General features: G+C 39.0%; 1 long non-coding RNA gene across 1 annotated transcript in view; it reads left to right on the forward strand.

The window, feature by feature from the left end:
* Nucleotides 1–12393: 12393 nt before the first annotated feature.
* The window catches only part of LOC132375417 (uncharacterized), a 148436-nt gene continuing 142342 nt past the window's right edge, over nt 12394–18487 (forward strand). Inside the window, exon 1 of the long non-coding RNA XR_009506004.1 lies at nt 12394–12492. This is a non-coding gene — a long non-coding RNA (uncharacterized LOC132375417). The remainder of the gene's footprint in view (nt 12493–18487) is intronic.

Consider the following 18487-nt stretch of genomic DNA (forward strand, 5'->3'; position numbering starts at 1 on the left):
GATGCCTCTTGAACAGTTCAGTGTGACATATGGTTTTAATGCAACAATTTTATCTGTAGCACACAGTATCTGTAAATTTGAGCTAATGTTCCTGTGAAAACAAGAAGGGATTTATGCCCAAAAACTAAAGGCAAAGAAGAAAAAATCTTTTTAGCTACCATATGTAGAACACTGAAAACTGTATATAAATAGAAAACAATATTGACATTTATGTATCTATAATTTTTTAGAAACATGTTTTTACATCTAGCTATTTTATTCAAACATTAATGGTAACAGGGATCTTAAATACAAATTCTTACAGGAGTCAGGCAGGTCATATTTACTAATAAAGCAGGCCTAGTGAGGATTAAGTGAATCTGAGAGGGCTGCCCTGTCTAAAGCACAACATCCAGTAGGCAGTTGCCTTGGACTACTCCTGGCTAAGGGGTAAGCTAGATCTCCCAAATTTTCAAGAGATGTCCCATAATTAAATTTTCTGTGAAACCTCACAATCATGTTGGCAACAGGGTTTTTGTAAAAAAAAAAAAAAAGAAAAGAAAAGGAAAAAAACCCATGATTTGTTTTAAAATAGTTCTATAGGTCAGATTTGGTATGTGGAGCTGCTGATTTGTTACCCTGATATCTGATGCATGTAGTTAAAAGAATAAAAGTGTAGATGGTGGGAGAGCATAAAGTGAAGGAGGAAGGAGAAAGAAACAGAGGGGAAAGTGGAGAGAGGAAAATAAAATTTCCAAAATATACTTAAAGATTTAATCTTATTCTCAATAAACAAGATTACCTAAATTACTAATTCAATACAAATGAAAATAAGGTTTATTAAAAGACATACACATCTGATTAGACTTTAGATACTTTTCTTTCTGATGAAATGTATACCTGGTAAAGACTGACAGCCTTGGGAAGACTGTGGAATTGATTTTGTGTATTGTGTGCGATAGGGATCAAGATTTATTTCTTTCAATATGGATGTAATATTGACTTAGAACCATGTGTTGAAAAGATCATCCTTTCCACAATGCTCAACCATGTCACCTTTATTGTAAATCAAGTAGATATATAGATTTTTCTGTCTATCATCTATCTATTTCTAGACTCCATATTACATTTCATTGTTTGTTGGAGTATTGTGACAGTACCACACTGTCATAATTACTGTAGTTTTATAATAAATCAAACTTGGTACTGTCTTTTTACTTTGGTAGGGTTTTTTTCCTAAAATGTCTTGGCTATAATTGGCCTCGTATATTAACATACAAATTTTAAATTGTCTTGTTAATTTCCAAGGTTCGGCTTCCTTAAGCCTGTTTCACTGTGGCCCTCTGCAGGCATTAGACTACCCTGGAGTGCTCTAAAATGCAGACTCCCGGGCCATGATGCAGGGCTGCTAAATCAGAATCGCCTCAGCTAGGGTCCTAGAATCTTCGTTTTATATAAATACGATTAGATGATTATGCACAGTGAAGTTTAAGAACCAGGACTGCACATTTGGATTTGATTCTAGCTGTTTCCTGTTGGCTTACACATCCTGATTCAGGGATACCTCTTTTATACAAGGCTGATACCATTTCTTATCTGGCAGAGCAGTGACTAATATCAGGTACTGTGAAGCAGGGAAGTGGTAGAACAATTATTTTGTAAATAAAGATACAAGACACACTTGTATTCTCCACAGAAGTCTTCTCTATCTGCCCTCCCCCCCCCCTTTTTTTTCTATACAGCTTCAACTTCAAGCCTTCTGGGTTTTGTTGAAATACTTTTGACATTTATTCTTGGACACTTAAAGTTTCTTCTCTTTACACTATTAAGCATTTTATTGATTAATTTTGGCCTTTGTACTTTCTCCAAATCTATTTTTTCTGTAACTTTCTCATCTTCAGGGTATTTCAGGTCTAAATGTTGACCAAATAAATCACTACACTATAATTTATAAAATGTTCCCTCTTGTGTCAGGGAAGTAAGAGGTTTTATTGCAGCTCAGTTCCAAAAGTGGTAGACAGAGCCTGGATGTTTAAACAGGGCCTGAAGCAAGGTTTTGCCAACCTTTCAGAGGCTGCATAACAAATATTCTTTATTTGCTTCTTCTGGTGTTGGAGTTAGCTACAGCTTCCTGAAGGTCATCTCTTAGCCTTCACTCCCTGCTACCCACACCAACATTTATGAGTCCCCTGTGAAATGAAAATCATCCTAGGAGGTATCATACTAAGCTATAATCAGTTAATACCTTACTTTTCAATTAACACTCTAGCAGGGATTATTTGAAAGTCAGCTGAGAACAGGAACAAGGGGGCAGGTTGGCACTTGTAAAACCTGGTTAGAATAAAATGAGAGAAACATAAAGAAAAAAGGAAGGAAATCTTTATAATTTTGCTTAAAGCTAATAAGTGGTCATGGCACTTCAGATTATTTAGGCTACCTTAATTTGCCAACCTAGGGTTTAAAGGTACCCTGTTTTGAAAATTTGATTTTTAAAAGGAATCAGGGTTTTCCCTAAGATACCCTTGTCCTAACGGACAAGGAAAGCTACAGATCATTTATTTTCTCACCTCTTATTGCATAATGTTATTATGCCCCTACCAGTGTATGATCACATTATACAGAAAGAGGAAAAATATCTTATAATTTTCATGTTACCTTTTATTTGCCCTGTTTTTATTGTCAATAAGTCTCAGAGTAAGGGGTGCTTAGGCCAACAATATTTGTGTGGGGATTGGTATTATAGTGGACTGCCAGGAAGGAAAACATTGGGCAAATTACACTCCATTTTGAGCCTGACTCTTAACACAAAAATACTGAATTTTTTTGTATTTGCATCTCCTCTCCAAAAAAAACAGTGAGTTTGTTGCCCTAATTTATTTTTTTTTTAAATTAATTAATTTATTTATTTTTGGCTGCGTTGGGTCTTCGTTGCTGCGCACGGGCTTTCTCTAGTTGCGGCAAACGGGGGCTACTCTTTGTTGTGGTACGTGGGCTTCTCGTTGCAGTGGTTTCTCTTGTTGTGGAGCACGGGCTCTAGGCACGCGAGCTTCAGTAGCTGTGGTGTGCAGGCTCAGTAGTTGTGGCTCACGGGCTTAGTTGCTCTGCAGCATGTGGGATCTTCCCAGACCAGGGCTCAAACCTGTGTTCCCTGCATTGGCAGGTGGATTCTTAACCACTTATTGCCCTAAATTCAAAGTTACTCGTGTGGTCATATTGTATAACCCATCCTTACAACTTCTGCCCTGAATAATTTTTTCAGTTTATTTACATTTTAATATAATAGTTGGTACAAAATGATATATGACATATATGTATGTATGTAAATATCTATATCTATATGCAAGTTATAAAGTATGATAATGTAATAAACAACTGTGAACCCATTATACAATCCAAGTGTTCAACAGTGTTCCTCTGTTTATCTTCCCCCACCCTCCACAGTTTTCCTTTTGTCTTACACAAGAGGTAACTAGTACCTTGAATTTTATATTATCATTGCCTAGCCTATTTTTGTAGTTTAAGCATAGGTTTATAGGTACCCCTAAATAACAGATTTTTTAGTTTTTCTTGTTTTTGAACATTACATTAAATATATCACATTGGATATCTTCTTATGAGATTTACACTTTTTCCCTTTGCATCACATCACTAAAATCCACTCACGTCATTGTCTATAGCTGTCTGTAGTTCAGTCGTGTATATTTCACTGAATAACTATTTCACAGTTGATTTATTTATTCTCTTGTCAAAAGGGAAGTATTACTTCTAGTTTGTGGTAGTTGCTTTGAATATATTCTATATTTCCTGGTGCACATATGTGCAGGAATTTCTCTTGTCTATATACCTAGGACAGGGTTCCTTGATGGTGACTCTATTGACATTTGGGGCCAGATAATTCTTTATTGTATAGAGCTGTCCTTTGCACTGTAGGATGTTTAGCAGCATCCCTGGCTTCTACCCACTAGATGCCAGTAGTGCCTTTCAGTTGAGACAACCGAAAATGTCTCCAGACATTGCCAAATATTCTCCAGGGATCAAGATCACTGACCTAGAAATACAACTGTTGGGTGGAGATCAGGTGTGTGAATATTCATCATTACAAATTGCCAAATTGTTTTCCAAAGTAATTGTAACAATCTAGTGTCCCCTGACTTTCTTGTTGATTCACTTCCTCTCCAACACTTGGTGTTGTCAGATCTTTTGATTTGAGACAACTAAATAGGTGTAAAATTGTGTCTCATTATGGTTGTAATTTCCATTTCCTTGATTGTTAACTAGATTGAGAACATTTTTACATATATATTGTCCACACTTGTTTCTTCTTCTTAGTGGTCTTTGCCTAGCTTTCTGTTGGGTTTTCTATCTTATTGATTTGTAGATATTACTTATGTGTTCTGAATACTAATCCTTTGTTTTTTAAGTGAGTTGTAAATATCTCTCCTAGTTTGCTATTTATTTTTTTTCATTTTCTTTGTGATGCCTTTTGATGAACAGAATTTCTTAATTTTAACAGAATTGAACTTATTATTTTTTTCATTCATGGTTAATCTTTTTTGCCCCAAGATTACAAGTAAATTTGTCCCTGTTTTCATCAAAGATTGGCACATAAATAGAATAGCTTCTGCCTGAATACTTTTCTCTTGGATCGTGCATTCTGGGGGAAACCAGTTACCATGTCTTGAGGACACTTAGCTGGCCCAAGGGGAGGCTCACATGGAGGAGAACCGAGGCCTCCAACAAGCAACACCAACACCAACATGCCAGCCAAGTCAGTGAGTCCCTTAGGAAGTGGATCCTCGGCCCCAGTCAAGCTTTCAGATGACCACAACTTTTTGAGAGACCCTGAGCCAGGACCCAAATTCCAGATCCTCAAGTTCCTGAACCTCAGAAACTGGGGGATATAATAAATGTTTATTGTTATTTAAAGCTAAGTTTTAGGATAATTTGTTATACAGCAACAGATAACTAATACAGCTGGCCTTTTTGTTTGCTAATGATCTTTGATTATGAACACATTACTTGATTTCTTTGGTGAGATTTTGTAGGTTCAAAATTGAGAAGGCTTTCTTTCAGAGTGGGTGTGCTTTCTGCCTGTGGCTTTGGTTGCCCATAACTGGAAACTTCTGTTTACCTTGAAAGCCTTCAGCCAGTTCAAAAATCTTAGACTTAACTTTCCTACTTTGCTTTTGCCCAAGACTCAGTCCCCAGCAGCAGTGCTGTGATCCTGATCCATCCTCAGGTCATGCCTGTTCCTTCTGACCCCTGATTACTGTCCCCAGTTATCTACTCTAATTTACATGGCAGGGGTTAAGGAAGGAATCTGAAAATCTCCACCAACTCAAATGCAAACAACAATGTTTTGAAGACTGTGTCCTGTGTAAAGTATGGTAGGAGGACTTCAGAGCACCTGGTCAGCCATAGTGCTAGAAACAAATAGCCAAAAAGATTTTACAAAGGCTTTCTCACCTAGAGGACTGGAACAGACTGCTTCTTTCCATTACAGAGGTGTTCAATATCATTTTAACAAGGGCTATGTGGCTCCATAGGATTAAGCTGAAAGACTCCTTTTAAGCAACCGTTGACCTGTTGATAGAAATAAACTGGTTGAGTTTGGATATGCCATCAAACATGGGGGTCCTTAAGTTAGACATAGTTCTTCAGCCTTCCCAAATGACATATGATAAATTATTTAACTTTAAGTGCCAGAAATTCAGGGCCCTTAAGCAATGTTAGTTTTACCAAGACAAGATTTCTAGAAACTACTATCCTGGGAATCTGATGATGGGTGGGGATTACCTCTGGCAATAACTCTCTTGCCTCTCTGGGCCTCAGTTTCTAAGTCTATAAAATGTGGAGATGGTTTAAGATGACTGTTAAGATCTTTTCCAGCTCCCATATTTTTGAAAATATCTATGGATAATGTATTTTGGCAGAAGAAAATGATATATAAAATAGACTCCTCTTGGCCACCAAACTGCTGAAAAGACCAAGAAATAATGAGATTTATTTTCTCATTCCCAGTTACCAAGTTCACATTTCACATTGAATTACTCTCAGCCTTTGAAGACCCTTTCGCTACCAGTAAAAAGGCCTCAGATATGGTAGTAATTTTGAAATATGTACTTAGTTATTAGTAAGCACATTAGCAGGAAGGAGTTTAAACCTGTCAGAGAACAGGAGTGAGACATTTTGAGATGAGACAGGGAGAAGAAAGGTGGCATTAAGAGAAGTGAGAGGACAGCAAGTCACGCTTTGCTAAATCACAGTCTCGTTCAGGGGCCAACTCTGGCTTCAGAAAGGGCTTTTTGCCAATTAAAATATTGGCTCTGTATGTATGTGTGTGTATTGTGTATGTATACGTGTGTGTGTGTGTGTGTGTGTGTGTGTGTGTGTTTCCTGTATGTATGTATGTATTTATAAGTAGTAAGGATTAATAGACAATTTTGAGGTGGCGTTGTCAGAGGCATTCTTCACTAAAATAATGATTTTCTTTCATCCTTTCTAAGCAGAGTGTTTGCTGCAAAATGAAGATGATGAAGCAACTGGAATTTGTATCTGCCAAGAGAGGCTTTGTCTTTACTTGCTTGGGTACGTCATTCTGTAGCTGGCAGCCCCCGACCATCCTCCCAACTGTTGCCCCTGTACTGTGAGCCTTGCTTTGAGTGCATTCCTCCAGGTACCTCGCAGGCCTGCTGAAGGGGTCAGTGGTAAACTGGAAGATACCCACGCAGCACTCATGCGCGTGGTCCCCTTTGGCATGTCAGTCATATGCTGAATGCATTCACGATGACTGGTTCAATTAAATACACCTTCGTTTATCTAATACAACCCACAAATGCCCTTAATTTTGCCACTTCCCACATCAAAACCAGAAAGCTGAAGAAGGAAGATTGTAAGGAAGGTTTCATATTAAGGATTCTGGTGACAACCTGGTGATTTTTCAGTCAGTCAGGATTTTTTTTTCCTTGGGAGGAAATAGAAAATAGGTGGGTAATTATTTAGTTGAGCTTAAAATGTTTCTTCTGCATGAGTTCCAGAGAAAATGAAGATGCTTTTGTTATTAGCAAGGTAATGAAAGGAGGGCCTGAGGTTTCAGGTAGGTGGGGGAATTTGAGAGGGGGTGGAGGCCAGGGGGAGTTTTTCAATTGCGGTGTTAAGGGAAGGGGAAAATGAAGGAAAGAGAAGGTGAATAAGTGGCTTTTAAAAACAAGACTTACAGCGCTGTGTGGCAAGCAGGCTAAAATTTACTGAAGAAAATCAAGTTTAAAGTTGCCATTAGAAGTAGTGAATTTTAAATGTATCATAATTATGGCAAATTTGATTTGTTCTTCATGTGAAATATCACATAGCCTAACACCATAAAAATAGTCTTTGATCCAATGAAAGATATTCAAGGAGCAGAGGAAAAGAAATCCAGTATACCATTAGATTTACATATATCTCATTAGGTATTTCCTTGATGACCAAAAACTGGATTCAGGTTTCTCTTTCTAGGCAAACCCTGGATTCACTGGGGAAGATGCTAGGATTCAGGTATTTGAGGATAGAGAATTTAAAGTTACATATTTGTTGAGATAAATTATCTATCTCTAACATAAAAAGGAGACATTTGTCATATTATGATGACATATATTTCCCCTGAGTCTCTTTTTTAATATTAATTTTAGTGCACAGAATTATGAAATGTTAACACTGGAACAAAGCAGCCCATCTGGTCTCACAGGTTGATTGACTTGCTCTATTTCTGTGTTCCTGTCTGTACTTAAACTCTTTGAGTTCTCAGTTCATTTGTAAATTGATGAAGATTAGATTGGATGAAGTCTTAGCTTCTTCCTCAATCTACAATTCTGACTCTTATCTAACATATTTAGCTGAGTTTAAGATATACTTTTTATTCACATTTTAATATCTCTAATATTGAAGTGTATCTTACAATAGAAATTTCCTAAACACTGTATCATAATCAGCAGGTTTTTCTTTTCTTTTTTGAAGGTATGTAAAATAATGGTGCATATAACAATTAACGTCATGTTAGATTTGATAGAATATGATGTATAATTGAGGTATAAACCCTGAACATTCCAAAGTCAGCTAATGTCATCATCCATCAGCCAGCCATTCCAAAATCCACTTAGTTCACATTATTGGGCATCTTTTAAAGGTGGATGGAATTTTGATTCCAGAAGAGAATTTAGCTGATGGGTGTTTCACAAAGAAAATCTTCCTTTCTTTTCTTTGGATATTTATTCTAGAATAATCCATTTCTCTTTATATGAAACTATCCTGTTCCTTGGTTTTGTTCAAAAGTCAAGCCCATTTAATTCCTGGATATGCTGGTATAGGAATGTAAAACAGGTAATGAGACAGACAGTTCTTTTCTATGGCTAAATTTACTTATTTTAACAGTTAATTAATTCAAAAATGATTTGTTGAATTTCCATGTATCATGCTATCTACTAATGATAAAAATAGTAAACAGGATTCAACCTCCAACCCTTCTCCCCTCCCCGGGGGTCATGCGGGGGTGGGACTGAAAGTTCCAACCCTTTAATTCTGTGGTTGGTTCTCCTGACAACAAGTCCCTATCCTTAGGTTGTGTCCAAAAGTCCCCTCATTAACATAACAAAAGACACATTCCCAACTCCCATCAGTTAGGAAAGTCCAAGGTTTTTAGGAGCTATGTGCCAGGGATAATGGACAAAGACCAAATATTTATTTCTTATTATAAATCACAATATCACAATAATAAAAGTGCATTAGTAATCAAAATATAAAATAAAATAAATAAATAAAATATAAAATAGTTGAAAACATGTATAACTAGTTATTGAGCAGGGGTACACAGAGAAAATAATTTTATTTTTCTCTAATTTCTGTCTTTTAACACGGCTAGTCATATCTCTAATTTATTCCTATTATTTGTTGAGGTGATTCTTAGTTCCCTAGTCATTTTAGATTATAAGAATATTTAGGTACATATTGCTCACTTTCAGAAAGTAAAAAATTCTCAGCAAGTTTAAATAAAAATTCCAGTCTCTTATCTAATTTGATTTGAGAGTCTTTCTTTTCACGGTTTAGGGCAGACACATGGCTCTGGCCTGTGGTAGGGAACAAGCCATGAACTCAACTTTTGGATTTCTTCCTTCCTCTTTCAAGCCTTTATTTAGCTGCCGTTTTTTGTAGTTCTGTCTTGGCTAATAGGAAATGGCCAGTGTGTTCTCCATTATAGCAGGCTTCTAAATACTGCTTTCTCATGTATAACTTTTTTTTGAGTTCTTCAGCCAATATCTCCAAACACTGTTCACTGAGATTGTTCCAGATCATTGCTTCGTGACATGGGTGATGTACTTTCCCGCTAACCAAGAGTGACATCCTTTCAGCCTTTGTCCTGAGGGATCCATCCTGTTTGGATCCCCACTTCCCCAGAAGCATTTTTTAAAGTTTGAGTCCATCAAGGCAGCTCAAGATCACTTGGTCTAAAAAGAAATTCATTCCTTGTTTTCGTGCCAGACTATGGGTACTCTACTCCCCAAGCCACTCTCCCTTCCTTGTCTTGCCATAAAAGGCAACTGCAGCCAGCCATTTATCTTCTGAGTTTTCCAGATGGGCAGCAGGTTCCAATACCTATTTTTATGGACACTGTCAAACTTCAGGAACACACATAAATTCCTCCTAAATGGCAAGTGCTCCCAAGGCCTCCTTCATCAAAATTTGATGCACTGAGTAAGGCTAAAAATCTGCATCTTGAAAGTATCCGATTTGAGGGTATGATCTGGTTTCTTTTGCAGACATTCAAAGTCTCAGGGAGCCCCTCTTACTTGGTTAGTGGGGAAAGCCTTCCTTCCCTTCTTCATATGCATTTTTCCTGGTAACAGCACTTGTTATTAGGTGGATAATTCCTTCCACAACTTATTTCCCTCTCCAGGCACTCCTATCTTTCGCTTATATAGAGCGGATGGGGTAAGTGCGAAGGAAAAAGAAGTTACCATCTGATCACTTCTTAGGAAACCTTTGAGGTTAACTTTTTGGCTGCTTTTTAGAACATAGAGAGACTTATTGACAGAGGTATTCAGTGTGTTTAATGGCCATCATGGCAGACCACTGGAATGGATTCAGACCATGATGTTAAAACATCATTCTGGAAAGGCCTTGATGATCCAGGATCCACTATCTATTTGCTGGATCATTAGAAAATCAGGGAGGTTCCAGGGACGAGGCCAATGTAGTGGAGCGGTAGAGCTCAGGGAAGTGTCTATTTGCCAACTGCCCAGAAGTGTGTCTATATTTTAGCTACTAGGTGAATGTCAGCCCTTCCTATGACCTATTATCCTCGGGATTGAAGCTTGAGCTATAGTCTCCAGATAATAAGAAAAGTCTTATTCCACATCTCATTACATTTGCGTTATGATGGAGCCAACATCCAAAAAAATTTTTTGATAAATGTAACTGAGTTAAGGAATGAGCCTTGGAAAGCAGAACCCATAAAGAAGCAGAAGGCATAAAAGGAGAGGAAATCAAAACATTGTGATAACCAGAAAATAAGAGTTTTATCTTAAAAGCAGGCCATTTGTAGTGGAGAAGATGAGGAGACTGAACGTGAAGGGCATCCTTGTGTCGATCGATGACCTTCATGAGAAAATTCCTAGGAGGACGGTGAAGATGAAAGCGAGCGAAAGGGCATGAGAGAGCAGAGGAGGGGGGACGAGGGGATAAAAGTGGCAGATAGAGACAATTCAAGTGTGGGGTTATAAGGATGGAAAGAAGCTGGATGGTAGTAAGAAGAACATACAGAGCAGGAAAGTTTGCTTGGAAATTTGCTGTTGTTGTTAATAACTTCAGCATGTTTGAAGGCAGAAGAGTAGGAGCTGGTAGACAGTAAATAGGTGTGATTGTGAAGAAAATGTGGAGCCCAGCTCCTCTGCATCTGGAAGGACTTTATCAAGAGCTCACACAGATGGAGGGATTGGCTTTCTGAAAGAGGAAGTTTATCTGCCCTATAAGACTGGATGACGGGTGTGAAAAAAGAATGAGTGTGAGCAAAAGGAGTAGTGTAAGCCAGTAAACTATCTTCTGAGTCAAGTAGAGGGCAAGAAGGTCACTGAGAGTGACAGAGTGAAAAGAAAGAGAGAGAAGGTCTAGAATATTCAGCAAGGGGTAGAGGAGAATTTGTAGAATGGAATTATCAGGCTGTGAAGTAGGTTCCAGCTTCAGCTGGACACTAGATTGTTGGTGGGGCTCATGGCTCTGAACAGACCTATATGTTCTGAGGTTCAGGAAAAGGAATGTAGAGAGATGGTGCATTTGATCCAGGGAAAGGAACTGCCGTGGCTGGGTGCTTAGGCATGGCTAGAGTGAGCAAGGAGAGCACAACAGAACTGAGTGTCTATAGCCCAGGCATGGGCGTGAATCCACAGAATGGGCAGGCAGAAGCATGAGGTTCCGAGTAAACGGTAGGCTCTGCTTAAGTAGGAAGCAGATCGTCCAACTGTTAAATGAGAAGAGGGCTTGACATACTGGTTATTCTTTTGAAAGGGAAATGGGTTCCACAGGTGTTGAGGACCTGGAACGCCTCACTGAAATGTAACTGGTATGGGAAGTTGGGAGGGAATAAAGACTTCACTGGTTTGGCTTTTGATCTGAAATAATTTCAATAGTGCTATATGCTAGGGAAATAAGGAGGAGCAGCCCTGGAATGGACAAGAGCAAAGCCACATGGACACATGCAAATATGTGTGTGTTCACTTGCTTTTGAAAGCAAACATTTTGTTTTCAGCAAACAGCTTGCATCTTGTGCTTCCTCGATTTTTTTTTTTTTTTAAAGGAAATTATACACACAAAACAGCCTGTCACTGGTGGCTTCCCAGAGAAGGAAGAGAGGCCCTTGAGTGTTTTCCAGTAACCAGCTCCCTAAGCTGGTTCTCACACAAGAAAGAAACTCAGAGTAACAAAAAGTGCCTGTGAAAGGTTCTTTTAGACTAAAATTTGGTGGAGATTAAAAGAGGGCAAAAGTTCAAATGAGAAGGAGCCACTGCCAAGTAAGCAGGAATCTTAGCCAAGGGGAAGGAAAAGGAGACGCTGGTTTAAAATGCAAGTAACCATGGCGAGCCAAGAGTTCAATGCTAGAATCTAGTTAAGAAGTAATATCACACAGAGCTGTGATTGTTTATTCAAAGCAGGCCATGAGAGAACAGTTGTCTCCAATGGGTACTCTCACAGCTTGGATTCAAAATTATAAGTGCATTTTTAAAAGTGTCCAGCGCTTCTCTCTGACCCATTTGGTATTAAGCAAAAAGAAAAGAAAGCACAAAGTTTATTCTCAGTGTCTCTTGTGGGTTTAAGACAGCTTTACATATGGAAAAGCATTTTGGTGTCAGCTGTTGAACTGGTTTCCTGCTATTCTGCTTTCAGTTGCCATTGGAAACTCTGCCTGACCATGTGGTAACATCACCCATTTCCCAAGGTTCAGAAACCAATGCGCCTCTGAAGGGAAGCAGAACGTTTCTCTCTTTACACGTAAGTGTTGTGCTTTGCTCCTGTTTAAGAGTGAGAAGGGCTTGCAAACAGCTAAAGGACTGTGAGAATAAAGACAAGGTGCTGAAATACAAGATAAAGGTAAGCCTGATGTAATGAAACAAGAGGCTCTGCAATGACCAGAGACCCACCTTCACATTCATGCCCATCCTTCCCATCTAGATGGTCCATTTGCTGTCATTAACACTGTGTTGAGTTGAGCAGAGGCTTCCATGCTTTCTGTGTCAATGAGATGGCTATCAATACAGCAAGGGTTTTCAGAAGGGAGAAGGTACCTGAGCTTCTGAAATTTATGCAAAACTTCTATGTCATTCTGCATGTGCGTTTTTCTGGGGGAATCTGTCAATCATTTTCCTGAGATTATCAAAATGGTCCACGACCCAAAAAGTATTAAGAATCAATGAACTCAAGTATCACTAAATAAAGTATGTTGGCTGCACTCAGACATATGGAAAGAAAGTAATTAATAGTTTCAATTGTTACAATATAGTAATATGGACCGTGCACTGGGAAAGCTTTCTCCCTGGTTAATGGACACAAAATGACCAAGGAGAGGAAATTTTCAAGAGGAGATTGACCCACTGCAGAAAGCTGAGAGAACTAGTGTTCCAGTCCTATCCAGGCAGGAGGATCATCTCCCAGCTCTCAAAGAATGTGTCATATCTATATTCTGCTCTTTTGTTAAGTCTTGAGCCATTAGGGAATCTGAGAGCTGCAGGAGAACCTATACTGTCAGGAAAGGAAGAGCTGTGTTTCAGAGCTCAAATGGAAGGGCAGCCTAATCATGTGGTCTCATCAAGGGAAGTAGTCCAGCAACATGTTCCAGCACTTAAAACATATAATCTGGACTCAGACTGCTTAGGTTTGAAGTTTGGTCCATTAAATATAGTAGATATTATCATTATGTGCTAGTTACATATGATCTCTGTGCCTGAATTTCCTCATCCTTAAAGTGGAGTTATAATAGTATAGTTGATCCTCATTGTCTTAGTCTACTCAGCTGTTATTACAAAATACCATAGACTGATTAACTTAAACAAAAGAGATTTAATTTACTTTTTTTTTTACAATTCTGGAACCTAGAAGTCCAAGATCAAGGTTCAGGCTGATTCAGTTTCTGGTGAGAGCTTTCCTCCCAGCTTGCAGACAGCTGCCCTCTCACCATGTCCTCATGTGGCTTCTTCTCAGTATTTATAAGCTGGAGTGGGGAGCTCGCCCATGTTTCTTCTAAGGGCACTAATCCTATCAGATCAGGGCCTCACCCTTATGACCTCATTTAACCTTAATTTACTTTCTTGGATGCCCCACCTCCAAGTCCAGCCACACTGGGGGGTAGAGCTTCAACATACAAATTCGGGGAGAACACAGGCATTCATCCTGTGCACTCATTATTCACAGATTCCATGTTTGTGAATTTACCTACTCTCGCTACAACTTATTTATGACCCCAAGATCAATACTCATGGCATTTTTGTGGTCATTTGCAAACATGCAAAGAAAGGTGAAAATTTTGAGTTGCCCAGCATGCACACTCCCAGCTGAGGTTGCACAAGGTGATGCTCTGACTTGTTTCAGCTCTCATACTGTAAACAATTGTCCTTTTTATGGTCTATTTAGTGCCATGTGTTTAACATATTTGTGCTTTTATTGATGATTTCACTGTTTAAAATGACCTTAAGCGTAGTATTAAATGCTATCTGGTGCTTCTAAGTGCAAGAGGGCTGTGATGTGCCTTATGGAGAAAATATATGCATTAGATAAGCTTTGTTCAGGCATGAGTTGGTCTGCATGCTATTGGCCATGAGTTCAATGTAAATTAATCAATATCATATATTAAATAAAGTGTCTTTCAACAGAAACACACATAAAACAAGATTTTGTATTGACCAGACAAAGAAAATATTTCAACCAGATGCTTTCAGGAACCTAACCCTTTATTTCTCCTAGAAGCATCAGATCAGTATTGTAGAACATAACGACCATGAATGATGAGAATTGGCTGTATATGACTATGAGGGTTAAATAAGTTATATATAAAGTCCTTATGAGACTGCTTAGTTCAGGCTGCTATAACAAATAGACTGAGTGGCTTAAACAACAAACATTTCTCACATTTCTGGAGGCTGGGAAGTCCAAAATCTCAGTGCTGGCTGATTCTGTTCCTGCTGAGGACCCTCTTCTTGCTTTGCAGATGAATGCCTTCTTGCTGTATACTCACATGTTGGTGAGAGAGATCATCTCTCTCATGTTTCTTCTTATAAAGTTACTAATCCCCGTCACAAGGACTATACCCTCATGACTTAATTATCTCACAAATTTCCCACCTTGAAATACCAACACTTTGGGAACTGGGGTTCAACATATGAACTTGGGGGATACAAACATTTAGTCCATAGCAACTGTCTAACTCATACTAAATAATCAGTATATGCCCTTTATTATTTTCTCAGAACTAGAATAGAAATATTACTCCACAGTTGGAACAATAATTAAGTGTTAATACTTGTTCAAAGTGTTATATCATCAGGATTGATAATATGGCAGAAAGAGAATTTATTAACTGCTGGATTGTCTACCCCACCATTTCACCAGAAATATCCAAAGATACTAAAATTTTAGCTGTAGATATGGCTTAGGTTATATTACTCATTCTTTCATTTACATCATCTGTCAGACATTTACTCTGCATATTTGTGTAGTGAGGTAAGTGCTGTAAGCATACCAAAATGAATAAAACTTGTGTATAACTAAGTAAGTAAATAAAGATGTGGTATGAGCAGTGGCTTAATAGGAATGCAAAGAAAACATTAAGGGAATGCAGAGATGGGATCAATTCCCTGTTAGTTCTCTCAGCATTTTTCTGAGAATTTCCTGGTCTTAACCTAACTCCCAGGATGATATTTGTGATGCATTAGAAGGAGGGAATTTTCAGCTTCAGTAAGGCCCATGGGGTGGGGTTGGGGGGAGGAGGACCAAGTTGGCCATCACGGTCTGTTAGGACTCCATCTTCTGCACTGATTAGACTATCAGACTGTCATCAACATACTTGGTGGATTAGAGCCCAGATTCTGGAGGAAGACAGCCTGGGTTCAAGTCCTATTTTTCCCACTAGCAGCTCTGTGACCTTGGGCAAGTTACTTAATCTCTCTGGGTTCCAGTTTCCTTAATATATAAAATGAGGATAATGATAGTGCATTCTAGCATTGCTATGAGGATTAAATAAGTAAATATTTGACAAGTACCAGAACAGTGTCTGGCATATAATATGCTTTATTTCTATATTTAATAAATAACCAGATCATCATCTCTGAATGTCCCATACCAGACATATCCTAGTGGATAAATAAGATGATTAACAATCGGTTGTTGAATGAATGAGTGAAAAGTAAATGACCTTGGGGAAATGCCGGTAGGAAAGAAAATACAAGGAAATGATTTTAAAAAGAGCTAATTTGATAGTTAAGATATTTTCCATTGCTGCTTCCCTATACGAAAGCTTCTAATTTGCCAATTCCATTAAAATAAAGTCCAAATCTTATGGCACAGTATATAAATTTTTAAAAGATAGGGTTTGCAGTAGTAGTATGTAAACCCCTATATCTCAGTGGTTTAGGAAAACAAAAGTGTCTTTCACTAGCAAAGTCTGATGAAAGAGTTTTCATCCAATTATTGAGAAATGCAGGCTTTGTGTATCTTGTGATGCTACCATCTCATGGCACCATGATGAGGAAAGAGAAGAATGGAAAAGGAACATTAACTCTTAAGTGCCATGGTCCAGATGCATGTCATTTCTGCTCACAGCCCATCCCTCAGAACTAGTTGTATGTCCCAAATGCTGCCAATGTGGAGAGGCTGGGAAATGTAGGGGCACATGGATATCCAGTGAACAGTGTCTATGCCACAAATGGCGTACAGGGCCCTCAGTAGTCTGATCCCAACTATTCCCAACATGTCTTTCGAACGAAGTGAGGTCTTGAGGTCTCATAACAGTATCGAATAATCACAGGATGTATACAATAGACTTTCATCACAAGGAAGTTTGGTCGTGGCCTGAAGAGAGTGTTCTCTAGACTCCTATTTGGTTTTGTGGGGAAGACAAATATAGAATGGGGCTCCTGCTCTCAAGTTGCTTACAATGTAGTTAAGGAAATATGAAAAGAGAGTTAAGAGGATAAGGCAGTGTAGGATCAATTGCAACTAAGTGCAAGAGATGCAGTAGCTTGGTTTTGTAGAAGGACCTTGAGGTTTGGAATCAGACAGTCCTAGGCTCCAAAGTTTACTAATTGTATTATCTTAAGAAAGTCACTTAACTTCTAAAGATATATATCCACATACATACTGTAAGTGTACACACACACACACACGTCCTTAGTAACTCAATAAATAGTAGCTATTATTGTTGTTTGTTTTTCTTTTTGTGTAACAAAACATCTTTGATGAGAAATAGATTTTTCTCCCAGGGTATGCAATAACATAGGATATTATACTACTTACTCTTTTTTAAACACCTGTTGAACAGCAGCCCCCAAACAAAGGTAATCGAGTCTGAAAGAATTCTTCCACATCTGGCCAGGTTCTAAGCCTAAGCTTAGAAGACCTTTCCTGCTACATTTCTGGGGAATGGAAGCCTACAAAAGCTACACTCAGCAAGGTTATAGCAGCAGTTGGCTGGGGTGCCCTGCAGTGACAAGCAGCCCTGGAGCTTGTGCCTCACGCCTGCTGTCCGCTGGTACCCGTGCCGCCTGCAGGGCCCTCGGGGAGCCATGCAGTGGACTGAGGACATGGGAGGGCACGTAAAATAGGAAAGCAGCCCGTGCACCTTCCATTGCAGCCAGTGCCTCCTCACTTTCCAGCCTCCTAATCCTGGGTTATGGGGGACTTCTGTTTCCCAAATCAATTGGCTGAAGCTTTCTAAGTCACAGATTACTGAATTATTTCAAAACTTATGAAATGCAGGGGGGCGGTTATTATGTGCTTGGCCCTCTGGGTCATTCTGATTTCCAAAATCAGTTCTGAATAGCAGATGTCCCATCTCTTTTCCAGAGCCCTGTCCATCATAGACCCTGGGAGCTTACAGAGGGTGTTGACAAATGTCCCATATATATCCTGATCCACGATGAAGGGGCTCTGGCTGAGTGGAGCTCGCACTCCCTGGCATCACACTACTGATTGTCACAAACATCAGTGGATCCCTTTTTATTTTGCAAATAATCACTACTGTTATGAATAAGAATATCATCTTACCCTCTCTCTCAAAGCACAGAAGCAAATAGAAAGGAAAAATCCCATAATTTTAACTGCATAAAGCCGTCTGGGGCTCTGTTCATCAGAGAATTCAATTCTGCTGAATAATTCTCCATAGGCACAAATAATAAAAGAGGGGATTATTACCCATCTGTTTGCCCTCTCGGCTTTTGTCCAGCCCTTATCGTCTTCTCAGGCTGGATCCATCTGATTGCTTTAGTGACGCAGGAAGGCATCACCAAATATGAACGCATTCCCAGGCTCTGGGAGCCTCTCACCGCACTGAGGTGGAGTGACACAGAGTATTTTGCCTTCGAGCATTTCAGCAAACTGGGGCTGCAATAAGATATTTAAGGTCAAGGCCATGACATCTGTGGCTGGGAAAGGGCCAGCAGAGACCGTTTTTATCTTCTGTTGCACACATGCAGTCCGTTCATCACCAGGCATCAAGATCTTGACAGAGCAGCCCGGGAAAGCACGGTGAGAAGGGCTCTCATCTCAGCTGTCAGGGTTGCTGTTTATATTATTTTGCCTTGTTTTTCCCTACAACCTAACATAAAGCTTTCTCAGGCTTGGGCAAGACTTTGCAGGGCCCTTTTTTTTTTTTTTTTCTTTCAAGAGGACAGATTTGAACAGGAGTTGGGCAAAGAAGGAGAAGGATTCTGAAGCATTAATTATTCTTGACCTCCAAATTGTATAATCCGAAGGCAATACTTTCAGGGAAATGGGCATG

Source organism: Balaenoptera ricei, chromosome 11, assembly GCF_028023285.1.
Source record: "Balaenoptera ricei isolate mBalRic1 chromosome 11, mBalRic1.hap2, whole genome shotgun sequence".
In the NCBI taxonomy this organism is placed as follows: Eukaryota; Metazoa; Chordata; class Mammalia; order Artiodactyla; family Balaenopteridae; genus Balaenoptera; species Balaenoptera ricei.